At 37.1% G+C, this 6410-nt stretch overlaps 1 non-coding gene across 1 annotated transcript; it reads right to left on the bottom strand.

Annotated features, from left to right (window-relative positions):
- Window positions 1–627: 627 nt before the first annotated feature.
- TRNAF-GAA (transfer RNA phenylalanine (anticodon GAA)) lies at window positions 628–700 on the bottom strand. The gene has a single exon. It is a non-coding gene; the product is annotated as a tRNA-Phe (tRNA).
- Between the last annotated feature and the right edge of the window lie 5710 nt (window positions 701–6410).

The raw sequence follows: 6410 nt of genomic DNA, 5'->3' as shown, positions 1-6410 counted from the left end.
GAAAATGTAAGAAAATTTCCAAGTTCTATTTTTTACAGACCTAGTCAGTTTTGAAGTGACTTTGAGGGGCCTATATTTTGGAAAAACACCACTGGATTCACCCTAAGAACTTGTTCACACAATGCATTCCCAAACAAAAATGACACCGCAGTAAAACTGATGTGCTTTTACAATATTTTTTACGTTTACAGCAAAAAATGCATTGGAAACGCATCATGTGAACACAGTCTTGAACTTTATTTTTATGCCATTCAAATTAGTAAAGAAATTAAAAAAATATTTTTTTCTTTGCTGCAATACATATTCCTTATAACACAAAATACTAATAAAAAAACTCCAACAAAACTAGACATCTACGTATCAGTAAAAAATTAAAATAGGCATTTTAGCCTTTCATTAGAAAGAGTCATATACATTTCTGGATTTTTTATCAGTTTAGTTTTGATTTGGAAATAACAATTAGTAATGAAATGTTGCAGTTGTCATATTGTCCACTTTGTAAACCATGATTGCCATTTTTAAAATTATGATATTAAGTGTCTTTATGATCTGTGAATTGTGGAGTCCTGGAAAAAATAAACGCAGAGGAAAATGTAAAAGCATTCTTTAAAAAAATACCTCTCCATATGCCGAAACCCGCGATCGAACCAATGACCTTTAGATCTTCAGTCTAACGCTCTCCCAACTGAGCTATTTCTGCTGGTGATGAGCTGTAAACTTCAACAGTGTAAACTGAGGTCTAAAAAAGTTTCAATAAAAGAAAATTATATTGTTATATCACCGGCAGTTCTAAAAATTAATTTTCCTAGTGGAAAAATAGAAAAATTCTAGCAGCATATTGACAATAATACAAGAGTGGAGAAGTCAGGGTAGAAATACCCACAATTTGTTACAAGACCTTTTTATTTTAAATAGAACAGACCAAATACTGCGCTTTACTGTACAGAGAAACGCCTTCAAGAGGACCCGTCCCAAGGTCAGAACTGAACAGTTTTTGCCCCTATTTTACTCCCATTGTTCCCCTGAGTTTACCACTTTTTGCTCTTTGAAATTCCCCATCCAGTACCTGAGATATGGGCATTTTTATTTAGCAATAATTTTTTTATGTCTTTTACCAAGGGGGCGTTGCTCGCAGGGTAATAATGCATAGCAGCCTAAAGACACGCCCACAGAGAATCCTGTGAGCCACACCCCTTTGGCAAAGAACAGAAAAATTTTCACTAACATAAAGATCCCAGATCTCTGGAATTGTATGACAGGCTCAAAAAAAAGGAATAATGAGGGGAGCAGCGGGAATAAAACAAGGGGCGAAAACTGGAAACTTTTGACCCGGTGATAGGTCATCTTTAATGGTTTTAAAAACAGCCATAAATCACAACTGCTAAATGATACACTGCACATGTACATGCTTTCTGGAAACAGGATGATCATCTAAGCGTACTGACACGAAGAATAATGCTGCCTTATCACTTTTACCACACGCAGAACGGCATAAAAAAAACCTAAAAAACAATTCCTGAATTGTTTTTGGTTTTTGTTATGTTTACCTCCCAAAAAACGGAATAGAAAGCGATCAAAAAATGTCACGTACACAAAAATGGTACCAATAAAAATGTCAACTCGTCCCGCAAAAAACAAGCTGCCACATGACTCTGTTGGCCGAAATATGGAAAAATTATAGCTCTCAAAATATGGCGATGCAAAAACTAGATTTTGCAAAAAATAGTGTCTTTTAGTGTGTGACAGCTGTTAGTCATAAAAACCCGATATAAATCTGGTATCGCTGTTAGCACACCGACCCGAAGAATAAAGTAATCTCATCACTTATACCGCACAAGGAATGACGTAAAAAATAAATAAAACCAATTCTTCACCTGCTACTGATTTGTTTATTATATCTCCCAATATGCTCACCACACCCCAAGGGGTCTAGTTTCCAAAATGGTGTCACTTGTCTGGGGTTTCCACTGTTTAGGCACATCAGGGCCTCCCCAAATGCAGCATGGCGTCCGCTAATTATTCAAGCAAATTTTACATTCAAAAAGTCAAATGGCGCTCCTTCCCTTCCAAACCCTGCCGTGCGCCCAAACAGTGGTTTGCCTCCACATATGGGGTATCGGCGTGTTCAGGAGAAATTGCACAACAAACTTCATGGTGCAATTTATCCTATTACCCTTATGATAATGCAAAATTAGGGGATGAAAAACATTTTTGTGGTAAAAATGTGAAAATTTTATTTTTACAGCTCAATATTATAAACTTCTGTGAAGCACCTTGAGGTTCAAGGTGCTCACCACACATCTAGATAAGTTCCCTAAGGGGTCTAGTTTCCAAAATAGTCTCACTTGTGGGGGGTTTCCACTGTTTAGGCACATCAGGAGCTCTCCAAACGCAACATGGCGTCTGCTAATTATTCAAACAAATTTTACATTCAAAAAGTCTAATGGCGCTCCTTCCCTTCCGAACCCTGCCGTGCGCCCAAACAGTGGTTTTCCCTCACATATGGGGTATCAACGTGCTCATAAGAAATTGCACAAAAAAATTTGGGGTCCATTTTTTCCTGTTACCCCTGCAAAAATAAAAAAAAATGGGTCTAAAGTAACATTTTGTGAAAAAAGTTAAATGTTAATTTTTTTCTTCCACATTCCAAAAATTCCTGTGAAGCACCTGAAGGGTTAATAAAGTTCTTGAATGTGGTTTTGAGCACCTTGAGGGGTGCAGTTTTTATAATGGTTCACTTTTGGGTATTTTCTGTCATAAAGACCTCTCAAAGTGACTTCAAATATGATGTGGTCCCTAAAAAAATGTTTTGTAAATTTTGTTGGAAAAATGAGAAATTGCTGGTCAACTTTTAACCCTTATAGCTTCCCAATAACAAAAACTTTTGGTTCCAAAATTGTGCTGCTGTAAAGTAGACATGTGGGAAATGTTATTTATTAACTATTTTGTGTGACATATCTCTCTGATTTAAGGGCATGAAAATTCAAAGTTTGAAAATTGCAAAATTTTCAAAATTTTTGCCAAATTTCTGATTTTTTCACAAATAAACGCAAGTGATATCAAAGAAATTTTACCACTATCATGAAGTACAATATGTCACGAAAAAACAGTCTCAGAATCAGGGGAATCCATTGAAGCGTTTCAGAGTAATTACTTCATAAAGTGACAGTGGTCAGAATTGAAAAAATTGGCCCGGTCACGAAGGCAAAAACAGGCTCTGGCGCGAAGTGGTTAATTATTGTATTATCTTTAACTGTTGCTTATAACTGTTGTATATGAACCTCTGAATTGTAAAGTGCTCTGGAATATGTTGGCGTTATATAAAGAAAGAATATTATTATTACATCATGTTACTCTAAGATAAAAAAAAACTGCTGACTGATTCACTTTAAATTCTATAAAACCAACAAACAAGAAGCAGCCAGCTATGATACAGAATTCGCTGATGTCTTCATCCCTCAACAGATTTTTTTACAGTTTTGAAATCTGACACTCTGCCCAATCCCAGTATACCACTAGCAACCATTTCAGTGCGCCAAAAGCCAGCGATGGTCAATACCTAATTGACCTATTACAGTATGTACAGGTGCTTCTCACAAAATTAGAATATCATCAAAAAGTTAATTTATTTCAGTTCTTTACTACAAAAAGTGAAACTCGTATATTATATAGAGTCATTGCAAACAGAGTGATCTATTTCAAGTGTTTATTTCTGTTAATGTTGATGATTATGGCTTACAGCCAATGAAAACACAAAAGTCATTATCTCAGCAAATGAGAATAATTAACAAATAATACCAGCAAAGGCTTCCTAGGTGTTTAAAAAAAAGTCCCTTAGTCTATTTCAGTAGGCTCCACAATCATGGAGCAGATTGCTGACTTGACAGATGTCCAGAAGGTAGTCATTGACACACCCCACAAGGAGGGTAAGCCGCAAAAGGTCATTGCTAAAGAAGCTGGCTGTTCACAGAGGGCTGTATTCAAGCATATTAATGGAAAGTTGAGTTTAAGGAAAAAGTGTGGTAGAAAAAGGTGCACAAACAACCGGGATAACCGCAGCCTTGAAATGATTGTTTAGAAAAGACCATTCAAAAATTTGGGGGAGGTTCACAAGGAGTGGACTGCTGCTGTAGTCATTGCTTCAAGAGCCACCACACACAAACGTATCCAGGACATGGGCTACAGGTGCCACATTCCTTGTGTCAAGCCACTCATGACCAATAGACAACGCCAGAAGCGTCTTACCTGGGCCAAGGAGAAAAAGACCTGGACTGTTGCTCAGTGGTCCAGCTTCACTGTCCACTGTCTCTGAAGAGAGGCAGCAGTGTAAGTGCAGGCCCCGCCCACCGCACTTGATGCTCATTTGCATAACAATTAAACAGTACATTTCTCTAAAATGTAAACCTAGATTTTCAAAATAATGGTATTTCTGTGATCAGCATTACAGGGACTTTATAAAAATGTCATTAGTTTGGGGTGTAAAACCTGATGAGAGGTTCCCTTTAAGAGCAATATTCCAGATTTCAGTGTAATTATTTGCAGGGATCCAGGTAACATTAAGATGCTGTATGGCAGTAAACTGCTTTTGCTATTCCTTCCAGTGATTTTCCGATGTGTAAATTTATGACAAGCAAAATGTCAGCACTAATGGGGCCAATGTCTCACTCACGTGTCTTACTCTGGGTGCGAATGGAAACAGGATGAAATCTTCACCCATCAGAATTCTTTCTTTTGTTGCAAAGGGGAAGATTGAGGCCTGAATTGGAATCTGTGATGAAACCAATAAACTAGATTATTTTGGCTGGAATCATTTTGGATTTTTCCCAGTTCTGGAGAAGATCCATAGTAATCTGCAGATGGGAAAGCAAAGATAATCTATCTGATCTGCTGATGGGCTGCAGCGTTCACTTGACAAGCAAAGTAACCAGATCCCCAGGTAACACGGCGCTTGGAGAGAAGAAGTTGGGCTTGTTTGGGATTTACAGTTTTTACTTCTTTTATTCTGTACACCGAGAGCATTGAAAGTAGTGGACAAACCCTTTGAGGGTATGTTCACACATTGCGTTTTTTGCTGCCTTTTTATTCTGCAGCAAAACCTGATCTCTTGCCAGGAGGTTTGTTCGGGATTTTTCTTGCTTTTTTGCTTTTTTTTTGGTGCGTTTTTTAACTGTCCTTTTGTCTCTTTTATGCATGTACATAAAGTTCAGTGAAAAAAAGTCTCATTCTGGTTTTGACACAAAAAATGCTGAAAAAACACTGAAAACCCTGACACCTGCGTTTTTGGTGCGTTTTTTCAGCATTTTTTTCATCACCCATTATTTCCAATGGGTGAAAAATTGCTGAAAAAAACACTGAAAGAAGTGACATGCTATATTTTGCAAAAAACCCAACCAAGGCACAAAATCCTGATAAAAAAAACATGATATGAGCATGAGATTTCTGGAATCTCATAGACTTTGCTGGTACTGTAAAACGCAACTGAAAATTTGCATAAAGAAATGCATCAAAAAACGTTGAAAAAAACATGATGTGTGAACATAGCTCCAAACCGCTGGACCTTCCCGCCATACATTTTCTACCAAGATATTAACTCTTTGTAGAAGAGTCGATAATACAATCAGCAATACCTGAATTTATAGTAGATAAAGGACAATCACTGGTAAAATTCAAGAAAGTTGCTCTTAGTGCAAACATTACCCTTAACATAATGGAGACAATAAAGAAATGTAGGAAGAAAAAAAATGTTGGAGAAAAAGCTTATGAAGCACCCCAGATAGGACTCAAACCCACAATCCCTGGCTTAGAAGGCTAGTGCCTTATCCATTAGGCCACTGGGGCTTAGTGGGGGCTGATTGCTCACATTACCTGGACTTTTTTCACATTTCATAAATCAGTGGAAATGTTTTTTAGCTGATATTCCTTTATTCTTTTAATACCACACCAGGATTGGTTTATTTTGTTTGCAGTAATGTAGTAAAGCTCTGTATATCTATATTCCCGTATATACAGGTGTTAGTGCTCACATAACTGCGCTGTAAAGTAAGGAATGTGATCAGACAGGTCATCACTGATTGTCGATACGATATGGGGTCAGATCACAGTATGATATAGGATTAGGCTTCATCATATCCTCATTACGATATACCATATCAATGGCAGGGATTGGGTTAAAGGTGTTGTCTCACAAATAAATGTTTGTTTAATTCTTGATTCCTTAGATGTCCCTTTAAGAAATCATTGTAGGCTGAAATTAGTTAAAAGAAGCTTAGGGAGAAGAGCTGAAGGTCCGTGGCTCAATGCTGCGTTACCATATAAATTCTATATAAGATTTCAATGTTATTATGTGTTCTAACATGTACTAATCAATTACAGGAGAGAAGCTGTACAATGTCAGGAAGGAAAAGAACTGA

Source organism: Phyllobates terribilis, unplaced genomic scaffold (assembly GCF_046119375.1).
Source record: "Phyllobates terribilis strain yellow unplaced genomic scaffold, ASM4611937v1 Scaffold_65__1_contigs__length_7625178, whole genome shotgun sequence".
Lineage (NCBI taxonomy): Eukaryota > Metazoa > Chordata > Amphibia > Anura > Dendrobatidae > Phyllobates > Phyllobates terribilis.
Note: the sequence above shows the minus strand (reverse complement) of the source record. Positions and strands in the feature narration are given on the sequence as shown.